Raw genomic sequence first — 17,280 nt, 5'->3', positions numbered from 1 at the left:
TTTTGGTATAGAATTCAATGCTCCAATGAATCACTTTCAGCGACCCAAATGTTTCAACATGAATCCATCTCATGATATTTTGTCTCATCATTAAGTTTTCATTGAAGCAGTGAAATTTGATAAATTTCTTTTTATTTGATACAAAAAAGTATGAAATGTTGTATCAAAAATGTATAAATCAAAGTATTCTCTAATTTTTGACCTAAAAAATGCAATATAAAGGTATTTTGGGCACACGTTAATATTTTTTGATGCTTAAAACGTGCACGAGATGATATTTAATTATGACAAAAATAGCATAAACTTACCAAAATATGTAGGAATGCCTTTCATTAAGGTTTGGCAATCTATTTGGTTCACAGATTTCCCCCTTTCTCCTAAAGGATAAAGAACAGAATTGGTAAATATTTAGATTTTTGTGGCATTCTTGTTATTCTGCAGCTTATTTTTAGTTGAAGCATATAAGGGTACTGAAAAAGTCAATGTATTTCCTTCAATTTTTTGTGACGTCCAAATCACATTGGTAATAATTTTTTAGAGGGAAATGAACTAAAATTAAAAACACTCCTTCTACAGGATTTAACACATACATACAATGCGTGCTCGATTTTCTTGAAGGTACTCAGAATAGACTGATAAATTAGGAAAGAAAATAAGAGTGGGGTTGCTGCATAATAACCTTCATTTTAAACCTGCAATTTACAAACGGTGAACTGAAGGTCGAAAGAGAGGAACTTGCTGAAACCCAGGCACACTATCAGAGAACTTCAAAGTGAATATTAATGACTTAGGGAGACTGAGGAACGGCTACTCTCCTGACCAGCAGAGATTGCATTGGAGGAGCTCCACATTCAATGTGTTAAATAAGTAACACTCTACTTTAAGTCATGTTCTTTAATCAGTTTAGCTATCGAAGAATAATTATATTCTGAAAAACTTGAGGAGTACATGGGGCAAGGTGGTACATAATGATGAACATTTCATGCGACATGAAATCCATATGATGCAAGCAATCACCAATCGCATTGTAATTTCCTCAAATATTCATTTAAAAATCAAATCTTGGTAGTCAAGTAGGTTCAAGCACTCTACTAGAACTCTGGCAATCAGTGTTCAAAATCCTGTATTGGTGAATGAATTTTTTTCTTTGGATATTTTGCATAGTTTGAAAAATTCATTTGATTTCTTAAGATTTGCAGCCATGGCTAATCCTGGTTTTATTTTGGTATAGAATTCAATGCTCCAATGAATCACTTTCAGCAACACAAATGTTTCATCATGAATCCATCTGATGATATTTTGTCTCATCATTAAGTTTTCATTGAAGCAGTGAAATTTGATAAATTTCTTTTTATTTGATACAAAAAAGTATGAAATGTTGTATCAAAAATGTATAAATCAAAGTATTCTCTAATTTTAGGCCTAAAAAATGCAATATAAAGGTTTTTTGGGTACACCTTAATATTTTTTGATGCTTAAAACGTGCACAAGATGATATTTAATTATGACAAAAATAGCATAAACTTACCAAAATATGTAGCAATGCCTTTCATTAAGGTTTGGCAATCTATTTGGTTCACAGATTTCCCCCTTTCTCCTATAGGATAAAGAACAGAATTGGTAAATATTTAGATTTTTGTGGCATTCTTGTTATTCTGCAGCTAATTTTTAATTGAAGCATATAATGGTACTGAAAAAGTCAATGTATTTCCCTCAATTTTTTGTTATGTCTAAATCACATTGGTAATAATTTTTTAGAGGGAAATGAACCAAAATTAAAAACACTCCTTCTACAGGATTTAACACATACATACAATGCGTGCTCGATTTTCTTGAAGGTACTCAGAATCGACTGATAAATTAGGAAAGAAAATAAGAGTGGGGTTTCTGCACCATAACCTTCATTTTAAACCTGCAATTTACAAACGGTGAACTAAGGTGGAAAGAGGGGAACTTGATGAAGCCCAGGCACACTATCAGAACACTTGAAAGTGAATATTAGTGACGTAGGGAGACTGAGGAAGGGCTACTGGCCTGACCAGCAGAGATTGCATTGGAGGAGCTCCACATTCAATGTGTTACATAAGTAACTCTCTACTTCAAGTCATGTTCTTTAATCAGTGTACCTATCGAGGATTAATTATATTCTGAAAAACTTGAGGAGTACATGGGGCAAGGTGGTACTATTGATGAACATTTCATGCAAAATGCAATCCATATGATGCATGCAATGACCAATCGTCGCGTAATTTCCTCATATATTGATTTGAAAAATCAAATCTTGGTAGTCAAGTAGGTTCAAGCACTCTACTAGAACCCTGGCAATCAGTGTTCAATATCCTGTATTGGTTAACGAATTTTTTTCTTTGGATAATTTGCATAGTGTGAAAAATTCATTTGATTTCTTAAGATTTGCAGCCATGGCTAATCCTGGTTTTATTTTGGTATAGAATTCAATGCTCCAATGAATCACTTTCAGCGACACAAATGTTTCATCATGAATCCATCTTATGATATTTTGTCTCATCATTAAGTTTTCATTGAAGCAGTGAAATTTGATAAATTTCTTTTTATTTGATACAAAAAAGTATGAAATGTTGTATCAAAAATGTATAAATCAAAGTATTCTCTAATTTTTGACCTAAAAAATGCAATATAAAGGTTTTTTGGGCACACCTTAATATTTTTTGTTGCTTAAAACGTGCACGAGATGATATTTAATTATGACAAAAATAGCATAAACTTACCAAAATATGTAGCAATGCCTTTCATTAAGGTTTGGCAATCTATTTGGTTCACAGATTTCCCCCTTTCTCCTATAGGATAAAGAACAGAATTGGTAAATATTTAGATTTTTGTGGCATTCTTGTTATTCTGCAGCAAATTTTTAATTGAAGCATATAATGATACTGAAAAAGTCAATGTATTTCCTTCAATTTTTCGTGACGTCTAAATCACATTGGTAATAATTTTTTAGAGATAAATGAACCAAAATTAAAAACACTCCTTCTACAGGATTTAACACATACATACAATGCGTGCTCGATTTTCTTGAAGGTACTCATAATGGACTGATAAATTAGGAAAGAAAATAAGAGTGGGGTTGCTGCATTATAACCTTCATTTTAAACCTGCAATTTACAAACGGTGAACTTAGGTGGAAAGAGGGGAACTTGATGAAGCCCAGGCACACTATCAGAAAACTTGAAAGTGAATATTAGTGACGTAGGGAGACAGAGGAAGGGCTACTCTCCTGACCAGCAGAGATCGTCATTTCAGGAGCTCCACACTCAATGTGTTAAATATGTAACTCTTTACTTCAAGTCATGTGCTTTAATACGTTTAGCTATCCAGGAATAATTATATTCTGAAAAAATTTTGAGGAGTACATGGGGCAAGGTGGTACTATTAATGAACATTTCATGCAAAATGCAATCCATATGATGCATGCAATGACCAATCGTCGTGTAATTTCCTCAAATATTCATTTGAAAAATGAAATCTTGGTAGTCAAGTAGGTTCAAGCTCTCTTCTAGAACTCTGGCAATGAGTGTTCAAAATCCTGTATTGGTGAATGAATTTTTTTCTTTGGATATTTTGCATAGTGTGAAAAATTCATTTGATTTCTTAAGATTTGCAGCCATGGCTAATCCTGGTTTTATTTTGGTATAGAATTCAATGCTCCAATGAATCACTTTCAGCGACCCAAATGTTTCAACATGAATCCATCTCATGATATTTTGTCTCATCATTAAGTTTTCATTGAAGCAGTGAAATTTGATAAATTTCTTTTTATTTGATACAAAAAAGTATGAAATGTTGTATCAAAAATGTATAAATCAAAGTATTCTCTAATTTTTGACCTAAAAAATGCAATGTAAAGGTTTTTTGGGCACACCTTAATATTTTTTTTGCTTAAAACGTGCACGAGATGAAATTTAATTATGACAAAAATAGCATAAACTTACCAAAATATGTACCAATGCCTTTCATTAAGGTTTGGCAATCTATTTGGTTCACAGATTTCCCCCTTTCTCCTATAGGATAAAGAACAGGATTGGTAAATATTTAGATTTTTGTGGCATTCTTGTTATTCTGCAGCTTATTTTTAGTTGAAGCATATAATGGTACTGAAAAAGTCAATGTATTTCCTTCAATTTTTAGTGACGTCTAAATCACATTGGTAATAATTTTTTTGAGGGAAATGAACCAAAATTAAAAACACTCCTTCTACAGGATTTAACACATACATACAATGCGTGCTCGATTTTCTTGAAGGTACTCAGAATCGACTGATAAATTAGGAAAGAAAATAAGAGTGGGGTTGCTGCATTATAACCTTCATTTTAAACCTGCAATTTACAAACGGTGAACTGAAGGTCGAAAAAGAGGAACTTGCTGAAACCCAGGCACACTATCAGAGAACTTGAAAGTGAATATTAGTGACTTAGGGAGACTGAGGAACGGCTACTGGCCTGACCAGCAGAGATTGCATTGGAGGAGCTCCACATTCAATGTGTTAAATAAGTAACTCTCTACTTCAAGTCATGTTCTTTAATCAGTTTAGCTATCGAGGAATAATTATATTCTGAAAAACTTGAGGAGTACATGGGGCAAGGTGGTACTATTGATGAACATTTCATGCAAAATGCAATTCATATGATGCATGCAATGACCAATCGTCGCGTAATTTCCTCAAATATTCATTTGAAAAATCAAATCTTGGTAGTTTAGTAGGTTCAAGCACTCTACTAGAACTCTGGCAATCAGTGTTCAACATCCTGTATTGGTTAACGAATTTTTTTCTTTGGATAATTTGCATAGTGTGAAAAATTCATTTGATTTCTTAAGATTTGCAGCCATGGCTAATCCTGGTTTTATTTTGGTATAGAATTCAATGCTCCAATGAATCACTTTCAGCGACCCAAATGTTTCATCAGGAATCCATCTCATGATATTTTGTCTCATCATTAAGTTTTCATTGAAGCAGTGAAATTTGATAAATTTCTTTTTATTTGATACAAAAAAGTATGAAATGTTGTATCAAAAATGTATAAATCAAAGTATTCTCTAATTTTTGACCTAAAAAATGCAATATAAAGGTTTTTTGGGCACACCTTAATATTTTTTGTTGCTTAAAATGTGCACGAGATGATATTTAATTATGACAAAAATAGCATAAACTTACCAAAATATGTAGCAATGCCTTTCATTAAGGTTTGGCAATCTATTTGGTTCACAGATTTCCCCCTTTCTCCTATAGGATAAAGAACAGAATTGGTAAATATTTAGATTTTTGTGGCATTCTTGTTATTCTGCAGCTAATTTTTAATTGAAGCATATAATGGTACTGAAAAAGTCAATGTATTTCCTTCAATTTTTTATGACGTCTAAATCACATTGGTAATAATTTTTTAGAGATAAATGAACCAAAATTAAAAACACTCCTTCTACAGGATTTAACACATACATACAATGCGTGCTCGATTTTCTTGAAGGTACTCAGAATCGACTGATAAATTAGGAAAGAAAATAAGAGTGGGGTTGCTGCATTATAACCTTCATTTTAAACCTGCAATTTACAAACGGTGAACTGAAGGTCGAAAAAGAGGAACTTGCTGAAACCCAGGTACACTATCAGAGAACTTGAAAGTGAATATTAGTGACTTAGGGAGACTGAGGAACGGCTACTGGCCTGACCAGCAGAGATTGCATTGGAGGAGCTCCACATTCAATGTGTTAAATAAGTAACTCTCTACTTCAAGTCATATTCTTTAATCAGTTTAGCTATCGAGGAATAATTATATTCTGAAAAACTTGAGGAGTACATGGGGCAAGGTGGTACTATTGATGAACATTTCATGCAAAATGCAATTCATATGATGCATGCAATGACCAATCGTCGCGTAATTTCCTCAAATATTCATTTGAAAAATCAAATCTTGGTAGTCAAGTAGGTTCAAACACTCTACTAGAAGTCTGGCAATCAGTGTTCAACATCCTGTATTGGTTAACGAATTTTTTTCTTTGGATAATTTGCATAGTGTGAAAAATTCATTTGATTTCTTAAGATTTGCAGCCATGGCTAATCCTGGTTTTATTTTGGTATAGAATTCAATGCTCCAATGAATCACTTTCAGCGACCCAAATGTTTCATCAGGAATCCATCTCATGATATTTTGTCTCATCATTAAGTTTTCATTGAAGCAGTGAAATTTGATAAATTTCTTTTTATTTGATACTTAAAAGTATGAAATGTTGTATCAAAAATGTATAAATCAAAGTATTCTCTAATTTTTGACCTAAAAAATGCAATATAAAGGTTTTTTGGGCACACCTTAATATTTTTTGTTGCTTAAAACGTGCACGAGATGATATTTAATTATGACAAAAATAGCATAAACTTACCAAAATATGTAGCAATGCCTTTCATTAAGGTTTGGCAATCTATTTGGTTCACAGATTTCCCCCTTTCTCCTATAGGATAAAGAACAGAATTGGTAAATATTTAGATTTTTGTGGAATTCTTGTTATTCTGCAGCTAATTTTTAATTGAAGCATATTATGGTACTGAAAAAGTCAATGTATTTCCTTCAATTTTTTGTGACGTCTAAATCACATTGGTAATAATTTTTTAGAGGGAAATGAACCAAAATTAAAAACACTCCTTCTACAGGATTTAACACATACATACAATGCGTGCTCGATTTTCTTGAAGGTACTCAGAATCGACTGATAAATTAGGAAAGAAAATAAGAGTGGGGTTGCTGCATTATAACCTTCATTTTAAACCTGCAATTTACAAACGGTGAACTGAAAGTCGAAAAAGAGGAACTTGCCGAAACCCAGGCACACTATCAGAAAACTTGAAAGTGAATATTAGTGACTTAGGGAGACTGAGGAATGGCTACTGGCCTGACCAGCAGAGATTGCATTGGAGGAGCTCCAAATTCAATGTGTTAAATAAGTAACTCTCTACTTCAAGTCATGTTCTTTAATCAGTTTAGCTATCGAGGAATAATTATATTCTGAAAAACTTGAGGAGTACATGGGGCAAAGTGGTACATAATGATGAACAATTCATGGGACATGAAATCCATATGATGCAAGCAATGACCAATCGTCGTGTAATTTCCTCAAATATTCATTTGAAAAATCAAATCTTGTTAGTCAAGTAGATTCAAACACTCTACTAGAACTCTGGCAATCAGTGTTCAATATCCTGTATTGGTCAACGAATTTTTTTTTTTGGATAATTTGCATAGTGTGAAAAATTCATTTGATTTCTTAAGATTTGCAGCCATGGCTAATCCTGGTTTTATTTTGGTATAGAATTCAATGCTCCAATGAATCACTTTCAGCGACCCAAATGTTTCATCATGAATCCATCTCATGATATTTTGTCTCATCATTAAGTTTTCATTGAAGCAGTGAAATTTGATAAATTTCTTTTTATTTGATACAAAAAAGTATGAAATGTTGTATCAAAAATGTATAAATCAAAGTATTCTCTAATTTTTGACCTAAAAAATGCAATATAAAGGTTTTTTGGGCACACCTTAATATTTTTTGTTGCTTAAAACGTGCACGAGATGATATTTAATTATGACAAAAATAGCATAAACTTACCAAAATATGTGGCAATGCCTTTCATTGAGGTTTGGCAATCTATTTGGTTCACAGATTTCCCCCTTTCTCCTATAGGATAAAGAACAGAATTGGTAAATATTTAGATTTTTGTGGCATTCTTGTTATTCTGCAGCTAATTTTTAATTGAAGCATATAATGGTACTGAAAAAGTCAATGTATTTCCTTCAATTTTTTGTGACGTCTAAATCACATTGGTAATAATTTTTTAGAGGGAAATGAACCAAAATGAAAAACACTCCTTCTACAGGATTTAACACATACATACAATGCGTGCTCGATTTTCTTGAAGGTACTCAGAATCGACTGATAAATTAGGAAAGAAAATAAGAGTGGGGTTGCTGCATTATAACCTTCATTTTAAACCTGCAATTTACAAACGGTGAACTGAAGGTTGAAAAAGAGGAACTTGCTGAAACCCAGGCACACTATCAGAGAACTTGAAAGTGAATATTAGTGACTTAGGGAGACTGAGGAAGGGCTACTGGCCTGACCAGCAGAGATTGCATTGGAGGAGCTCCACATTCAATGTGTTAAATAAGTAACTCTCTACTTCAAGTCATGTTCTTTAATCAGTTTAGCTATCGAGGAATAATTATATTCTGAAAAACTTGAGGAGTACATGGGGCAAGGTGGTACATAATGATGAACATTTCATGGGACATGAAATCCATATGATGCATGCAATGACCAATCGTCGCGTAATTTCCTCAAATATTCATTTGAAAAATCAAATCTTGGTAGTCAAGTAGGTTCAAACACTCTACTAGAACTCTGGCAATCAGTGTTCAATATCCTGTATTGGTTAACGAATTTATTTCTTTGGATAATTTGCATAGTGTGAAAAATTCATTTGATTTCTTAAGATTTGCAGCCATGGCTAATCCTGGTTTTATTTTGGTATAGAATTCAATGCTCCAATGAATCACTTTCAGCGACCCAAATGTTTCATCATGAATCCATCTCATGATATTTTTCTCATCATTAAGTTTTCATTGAAGCAGTGAAATTTGATAAATTTCTTTTTATTTGATACAAAAAAGTATGAAATGTTGTATCAAAAATGTATAAATCAAAGTATTCTCTAATTTTTGACCTAAAAAATGCAATATAAAGGTTTTTTGGGCACACCTTAATATTTTTTTTGCTTAAAACGTGCACGAGATGATATTTAATTATGACAAAAATAGCATAAACTTACCAAAATATGTAGCAATGCCCTTCATTAAGGTTTGGCAATCTATTTGGTTCACAGATTTCCCCCTTTCTCCTATAGGATAAAGAACAGAATTGGTAAATATTTAGATTTTTGTGGCATTCTTGTTATTCTGCAGCTAATTTTTAATTGAAGCATATAATGGTACTGAAAAAGTCAATGTATTTCCTTCAATTTTTTGTGACGTCTAAATCACATTGGTAATAATTTTTTAGAGGGAAATGAACCAAAATTAAAAACACTCCTTCTACAGGATTTATTACATACATACAATGCGTGCTCGATTTTCTTGAAGGTACTCAGAATCGACTGATAAATTAGGAAAGAAAATAAGAGTGGGGTTGCTGCATTATAACCTTCATTTTAAACCTGCAATTTACAAACGGTGAACTGAAGGTCGAAAAAGAGGAACTTGCCGAAACCCAGGCACACTATCAGAAAACTTGAATGTGAATATTAGTGACTTAGGGAGACTGAGGAATGGCTACTGGCCTGACCAGCAGAGATTGCATTGGAGGAGCTCCACATTCAATGTGTTAAATAAGTAACTCTCTACTTCAAGTCATGTTCTTTAATCAGTTTAGCTATCGAGGAATAATTATATTCTGAAAAACTTGAGGAGTACATGGGGCAAAGTGGTACATAATGATGAACATTTCATGGGACATGAAATCCATATGATGCAAGCAATGACCAATCGTCATGTAATTTCCTCAAATATTCATTTAAAAATCAAATCTTGGTAGTCAAGTAGGTTCAAGCACTCTACTAGAACTCTGGCAATCAGTGTTCAAAATCCTGTATTGGTGAATGAATTTTTTTCTTTGGATATTTTGCATAGTTTGAAAAATTCATTTGATTTCTTAAGATTTGCAGCCATGGCTAATCCTGGTTTTATTTTGGTATAGAATTCAATGCTCCAATGAATCACTTTCAGCAACACAAATGTTTCATCATGAATCCATCTCATAATATTTTGTCTCATCATTAAGTTTTCATTGAAGCAGTGAAATTTGATAAATTTCTTATTATTTGATACAAAAAAGTATGAAATGTTGTATCAAAAATGTATAAATCAAAGTATTCTCTAATTTTTGACCTAAAAAATGCAATATAAAGGTTTTTTGGGCACACCTTAATATTTTTTGTTGCTTAAAACGTGCACGAGATGATATTTAATTATGACAAAAATAGCATAAACTTACCAAAATATGTAGCAATGCCTTTCATTAAGGTTTGGCAATCTATTTGGTTCACAGATTTCCCCCTTTCTCCTATAGGATAAAGAACAGAATTGGTAAATATTTAGATTTTTGTGGCATTCTTGTTATTCTGCAGCTAATTTTTAATTGAAGCATATAATGGTACTGAAAAAGTCAATGTATTTCCTTCAATTTTTTGTGACGTCTAAATCACATTGGTAATAATTTTTTAGTGGGAAATGAACCAAAATTAAAAACACTCCTTCTACAGGATTTAACACATACATACAATGCGTGCTCGATTTTCTTGAAGGTACTCAGAATCGACTGATAAATTAGGAAAGAAAATAAGAGTGGGGTTGCTGCATTATAACCTTCATTTTAAACCTGCAATTTACAAACGGTGAACTGAAGGTCGAAAAAGAGGAACTTGCTGAAACCCAGGCACACTATCAGAGAACTTGAAAGTGAATATTAGTGACTTAGGGAGACTGAGGAAGGGCTACTGTCCTGACCAGCAGAGATTGCATTGGAGGAGCTCCACATTCAATGTGTTAAATAAGTAACTCTCTACTTCAAGTCATGTTCTTTAATCAGTTTAGCTATCGAGGAATAATTATATTCTAAAAACTTGAGTACATGGGGCAAGGTGGTACTATTGATGAACATTTCATGCAAAATGCAATCCATATGATGCATGCAATGACCAATCGTCGCGTAATTTCCTCAAATATTCATTTAAAAAATCAAATCTTGGTAGTCAGGAAGGTTCAAGCACTCTACTAGAACTCTGGCAATCAGTGTTCAATATCCTGTATTGGTTAACGAATTTATTTCTTTGGATAATTTGCATAGTGTGAAAAATTCATTTGATTTCTTAAGATTTGCAGCCATGGCTAATCCTGGTTTTATTTTGGTATAGAATTCAATGCTCCAATGAATCACTTTCAGCGACCCAAATGTTTCATCATGAATCCATCTCATGATATTTTTCTCATCATTAAGTTTTCATTGAAGCAGTGAAATTTGATAAATTTCTTTTTATTTGATACAAAAAAGTATGAAATGTTGTATCAAAAATGTATAAATCAAAGTATTCTCTAATTATTGACCTAAAAAATGCAATATAAAGGTTTTTTGGGCACACCTTAATATTTTTTGTTCCTAAAAACATGCACGAGATGCTATTTAATTATGACAAAAATAGCATAAACTTACCAAAATATGTAGCAATGCCCTTCATTAAGGTTTGGCAATCTATTTGGTTCACAGATTTCCCCCTTTCTCCTATAGGATAAAGAACAGAATTGGTAAATATTTAGATTTTTGTGGCATTCTTGTTATTCTGCAGCTAATTTTTAATTGAAGCATATAATGGTACTGAAAAAGTCAATGTATTTCCTTCAATTTTTTGTGACGTCTAAATCACATTGGTAATAATTTTTTAGAGGGAAATGAACCAAAATTAAAAACACTCCTTCTACAGGATTTATTACATACATACAATGCGTGCTCGATTTTCTTGAAGGTACTCAGAATCGACTGATAAATTAGGAAAGAAAATAAGAGTGGGGTTGCTGCATTATAACCTTCATTTTAAACCTGCAATTTACAAACGGTGAACTGAAGGTCGAAAAAGAGGAACTTGCCGAAACCCAGGCACACTATCAGAAAACTTGAATGTGAATATTAGTGACTTAGGGAGACTGAGGAATGGCTACTGGCCTGACCAGCAGAGATTGCATTGGAGGAGCTCCACATTCAATGTGTTAAATAAGTAACTCTCTACTTCAAGTCATGTTCTTTAATCAGTTTAGCTATCGAGGAATAATTATATTCTGAAAAACTTGAGGAGTACATGGGGCAAAGTGGTACATAATGATGAACATTTCATGGGACATGAAATCCATATGATGCAAGCAATGACCAATCGTCGTGTAATTTCCTCAAATATTCATTTGAAAAATCAAATCTTGGTAGTCAAGTAGGTTCAAACACTCTACTAGAACTCTGGCAATCAGTGTTCAAAATCCTGTATTGGTGAACGAATTTTTTTCTTTGGATATTTTGCATAGTTTGAAAAATTCATTTGATTTCTTAAGATTTTCAGCCATGGTTAATCCTGGTTTTATTTTGGTATAGAATTCAAAGCTCCAATGAATCACTTTCAGCAACACAAATGTTTCATCATGAATCCATCTCATGATATTTTGTCTCATCATTAAGTTTTCATTGAAGCAGTGAAATTTGATAAATTTCTTTTTCTTTGATACAAAAAAGTATGAAATGTTGTATCAAAAATGTATAAATCAAAGTATTCTCTAATTTTTTACCTAAAAAATGCAATATAAAGGTTTTTTGGGCCCACCTTAATATTTTTTGTTGCTTAAAACGTGCACGAGATGATATTTAATTATGACAAAAATAGCATAAACTTACCAAAATATGTGGCAATGCCTTTCATTAAGGTTTGGCAATCTATTTGGTTCACAGATTTCCCCCTTTCTCCTATAGGATAAAGAACAGAATTGGTAAATATTTAGATTTTTGTGGCATTCTTGTTATTCTGCAGCTAATTTTTAATTGAAGCATATAATGGTACTGAAAAAATCAATGTATTTCCTTCAATTTTTTGTGACGTCTAAATCACATTGGTAATAATTTTTTAGAGGGAAATGAACCAAAATTAAAAACACTCCTTCTACAGGATTTAACACATACATACAAAGCATGCTCGATTTTCTTGAAAGTACTCAGAATCGACTGATAAATTAGGAAAGAAAATAAGAGTGGTGTTTCTGCACCATAACCTTCATTTTAAACCTGCAATTTACAAACGGTGAACTAAGTTGGAAAGAGGGGAACTTGATGAAGCCCAGGCACACTATCAGAAAACTTGAAAGTGAATATTAGTTATGTAGGGAGACTGAGGAAGGGCTACTGGCCTGACCAGCAGAGATTGCATTGGAGGAGCTCCACATTCAATGTGTTAAATAAGTAACTCTCTACTTCAAGTCATGTTCTTTAATCAGTTTAGCTATCGAGGAATAATTATATTCTGAAAAACTTGAGGAGTACATGGGGCAAGGTGGTACATAATGATGAACATTTCATGCGACATGAAATCCATATGATGCAAGCAATCACCAATCGTCGTGTAATTTCCTCAAATATTCATTTGAAAAATCAAATCTTGGTAGTCAAGTAGGTTCAAACACTCTACTAGAACTCTTGCAATCAGTGTTCAAAATCCTGTATTGGTGAATGAATTTTTTTCTTTGGATAATTTGCATAGTGTGAAAAATTCAATTGATTTCTTAAGATTTGCAGCCATGGCTAATCCTGGTTTTATTTTGGTATAGAATTCAATGCTCCAATGAATCACTTTCAGCGACACAAATGTTTCATCATGAATCCATCTCATGATATTTTGTCTCATCATTAAGTTTTCATTGAAGCAGTGAAATTTGATAAATTTCTTTTTATTTGATACAAAAAAGTATGAAATGTTGTATCAAAAATGTATAAATCAAAGTATTCTCTAATTTTTGACCTAAAAAATGCAATGTAAAGGTTTTTTGGGCACACCTTAATATTTTTTTTGCTTAAAACGTGCACGAGATGAAATTTAATTATGACAAAAATAGCATAAACTTACCAAAATATGTAGCAATGCCTTTCATTAAGGTTTGGCAATCTATTTGGTTCACAGATTTCCCCCTTTCTCCTATAGGATAAAGAACAGAATTGGTAAATATTTAGATTTTTGTGGCATTCTTGTTATTCTTTAGCTTATTTTTAGTTGAAGCATATAATGGTACTGAAAAAGTCAATGTATTTCCTTCAATTTTTTGTGACGTCTAAATCACATTGGTAATAATTTTTTAGAGGGAAATGAACCAAAATTAAAAACACTCCTTCTACAGGATTTAACACATACATACAATGCATGCTCGATTTTCTTGAAGGTACTCAGAATCGACTGATAAATTAGGAAAGAAAATAAGAGTGGGGTTGCTCCATAATAACCTTCATTTTAAACCTGCAATTTACAAACGGTGAACTGAAGGTCGAAAAAGAGGAACTTGCTGAAACCCAGGCACACTATCAGAGAACTTGAAAGTGAATATTAGTGACTTAGGGAGACTGAGGAAGGGCTACTGGCCTGACCAGCAGAGATTGCATAGGAGGAGCTCCACATTCAATGTGTTAAATAAGTAACTCTCTACTTCAAGTCATGTTCTTTAATCAGTTTAGCTATCGAGGAATAATTATATTCTGAAAAACTTGAGGAGTATATGGGGCAAGGTGGTACTATTGATGAACATTTCATGCAAAATGCAATCCATATGATGCATGCAATGACCAATCGTCGCGTAATTTCCTCAAATATTCATTTGAAAAATCAAATTTTGGTAGTCAAGTAGGTTCAAGCACTCTACTAGAACTCTGGCAATCAGTGTTCAATATCCTGTATTGGTTAACGAATTTTTTTCTTTGGATAATTTGCATAGTGTGAAAAATTCATTTGATTTCTTAAGATTTGCAGCCATGGCTAATCCTGGTTTTATTTTGGTATAGAATTCAATGCTCCAATGAATCACTTTCAGCGACCCAAATGTTTCATCATGAATCCATCTCATGATATTTTGTCTCATCATTAAGTTTTCATTGAAGCAGTGAAATTTGATAAATTTCTTTTTATTTGATACAAAAAAGTATGAAATGTTGTATCAAAAGTGTATAAATCAAAGTATTCTCTAATTTTTGACCTTAAAAATGCAATATAAAGGTTTTTTGGGCACACCTTAATATTTTTTGTTGCTTAAAACGTGCACGAGATGATATTTAATTATGACAAAAATAGAAAAAACTTACCAAAATATGTAGCAATGCCTTTCATTAAGGTTTGGCAATCTATTTGGTTCACAGATTTCCCCCTTTCTCCTATAGGATAAAGAACAGAATTGGTAAATATTTAGATTTTTGTGGCATTCTTGTTATTCTGCAGCTAATTTTTAATTGAAGCATATAATGGTACTGAAAAAGTCAATGTATTTCCTTCAATTTTTTGTGACGTCTAAATCACTTTGGTAATAATTTTATAAAGGGAAATGAACCAAAATCAAAAACACTCCTTCTACAGGATTTAACACATACATACAATGCGTGCTCGATTTTCTTGAAGGTACTCAGAATCGACTGATAAATTAGGAAAGAAAATAAGAGTGGTGTTTCTGCACCATAACCTTCATTTTAAACCTGCAATTTACAAACGGTGAACTAAGTTGGAAAGAGGGGAACTTGATGAAGCCCAGGCACACTATCAGAAAACTTGAAAGTGAATATTAGTGATGTAGGGAGACTGAGGAAGGGCTACTGTCCTGACCAGCAGAGATTGCATTGGAGGAGCTCCACATTCAATGTGTTAAATAAGTAACTCTCTACTTCAAGTCATGTTCTTTAATCAGTTTAGCTATCGAGGAATAATTATATTCTGAAAAACTTGAGGAGCACATGGGGCAAGGTGGTACATAATGATGAACATTTCATGCGACATGAAATCCATATGATGCAAGCAATCACCAATCGTCGTGTAATTTCCTCAAATATTCATTTGAAAAATCAAATCTTGGTAGTCAAGTAGGTTCAAACACTCTACTAGAACTCTTGCAATCAGTGTTCAAAATCCTGTATTGGTGAATGAATTTTTTTCTTTGGATAATTTGCATAGTGTGAAAAATTCAATTGATTTCTTAAGATTTGCAGCCATGGCTAATCCTGGTTTTATTTTGGTATAGAATTCAATGCTCCAATGAATCACTTTCAGCGACACAAATGTTTCATCATGAATCCATCTCATGATATTTTGTCTCATCATTAAGTTTTCATTGAAGCAGTGAAATTTGATAAATTTCTTTTTATTTGATACAAAAAAGTATGAATTGTTGTATCAAAAATGTATAAATCAAAGTATTCTCTAATTTTAGGCCTAAAAAATGCAATATAAAGGTTTTTTGGGCACACCTTAATATTTTTTGATGCTTAAAACGTGCACGAGATGATATTTAATTATGACAAAAATAGCATAAACTTACCAAAATATGTAGCAATGCCTTTCATTAAGGTTTGGCAATCTATTTGGTTCACAGATTTCCCCCTTTCTCCTATAGGATAAAGAACAGAATTGGTAAATATTTAGATTTTTGTGGCATTCTTGTTATTCTGCAGCTAATTTTTAATTGAAGCATATAATGGTACTGAAAAAGTCAATGTATTTCCTTCAATTTTTTGTGACGTCTAAATCACTTTGGTAATAATTTTATAAAGGGAAATGAACCAAAATCAAAAACACTCCTTCTACAGGATTTAACACATACATACAATGCGTGCTCGATTATCTTGAAGGTACTCAGAATCGACTGATAAATTAGGAAAGAATATAAGAGTGGTGTTTCTGCACCATAACCTTCATTTTAAACCTGCAATTTACAAACGGTGAACTAAGTTGGAAAGAGGGGAACTTGATGAAGCCCAGGCACACTATCAGAAAACTTGAAAGTGAATATTAGTGATGTAGGGAGACTGAGGAAGGGCTACTGGCCTGACCAGCAGAGATTGCATTGGAGGAGCTCCACATTCAATGTGTTAATTAAGTAGGTAACTCTCTACTTCAAGTCATGTTCTTTAATCAGTTTAGCTATCGAGGAATAATTATATTCTGAAAAACTTGAGGAGTACATGGGGCAAGGTGGTACATAATGATGAACATTTCATGCGACATGAAATCCATATGATGCAAGCAATCACCAATCGTCGTGTAATTTCCTCAAATATTCATTTGAAAAATCAAATCTTGGTAGTCAAGTAGGTTCAAACACTCTACTAGAACTCTTGCAATCAGTGTTCAAAATCCTGTATTGGTGAATGAATTTTTTTCTTTGGATAATTTGCATAGTGTGAAAAATTCAATTGATTTCTTAAGATTTGCAGCCATGGCTAATCCTGGTTTTATTTTGGTATAGAATTCAATGCTCCAATGAATCACTTTCAGCGACACAAATGTTTCATCATGAATCCATCTCATGATATTTTGTCTCATCATTAAGTTTTCATTGAAGCAGTGAAATTTGATAAATTTCTTTTTATTTGATACAAAAAAGTATGAAATGTTGTATCAAAAATGTATAAATCAAAGTATTCTCTAATTTTTGA

The 17,280-nt window shown here is 32.6% G+C and overlaps 2 long non-coding RNA genes across 2 annotated transcripts; both read right to left on the bottom strand.

Annotated features, from left to right (window-relative positions):
* Positions 1-7,608: 7,608 nt before the first annotated feature.
* Positions 7,609-10,104, bottom strand: LOC124171813. The gene is made up of 3 exons (XR_006867973.1): positions 10,069-10,104; positions 8,849-8,917; positions 7,609-7,698 (listed from the first exon to the last, which is right to left on the bottom strand). It is a non-coding gene; the product is annotated as an uncharacterized LOC124171813 (long non-coding RNA).
* Positions 10,099-13,763, bottom strand: LOC124171812. Its single transcript, XR_006867972.1, has 3 exons — positions 13,724-13,763; positions 11,284-11,352; positions 10,099-10,137 (listed from the first exon to the last, which is right to left on the bottom strand). It is a non-coding gene; the product is annotated as an uncharacterized LOC124171812 (long non-coding RNA).
* Positions 13,764-17,280: the final 3,517 nt, after the last annotated feature.

The sequence above is a fragment of the Ischnura elegans genome, chromosome X (assembly GCF_921293095.1).
Source record: "Ischnura elegans chromosome X, ioIscEleg1.1, whole genome shotgun sequence".
NCBI lineage: Eukaryota > Metazoa > Arthropoda > Insecta > Odonata > Coenagrionidae > Ischnura > Ischnura elegans.
Note: the sequence above shows the minus strand (reverse complement) of the source record. Positions and strands in the feature narration are given on the sequence as shown.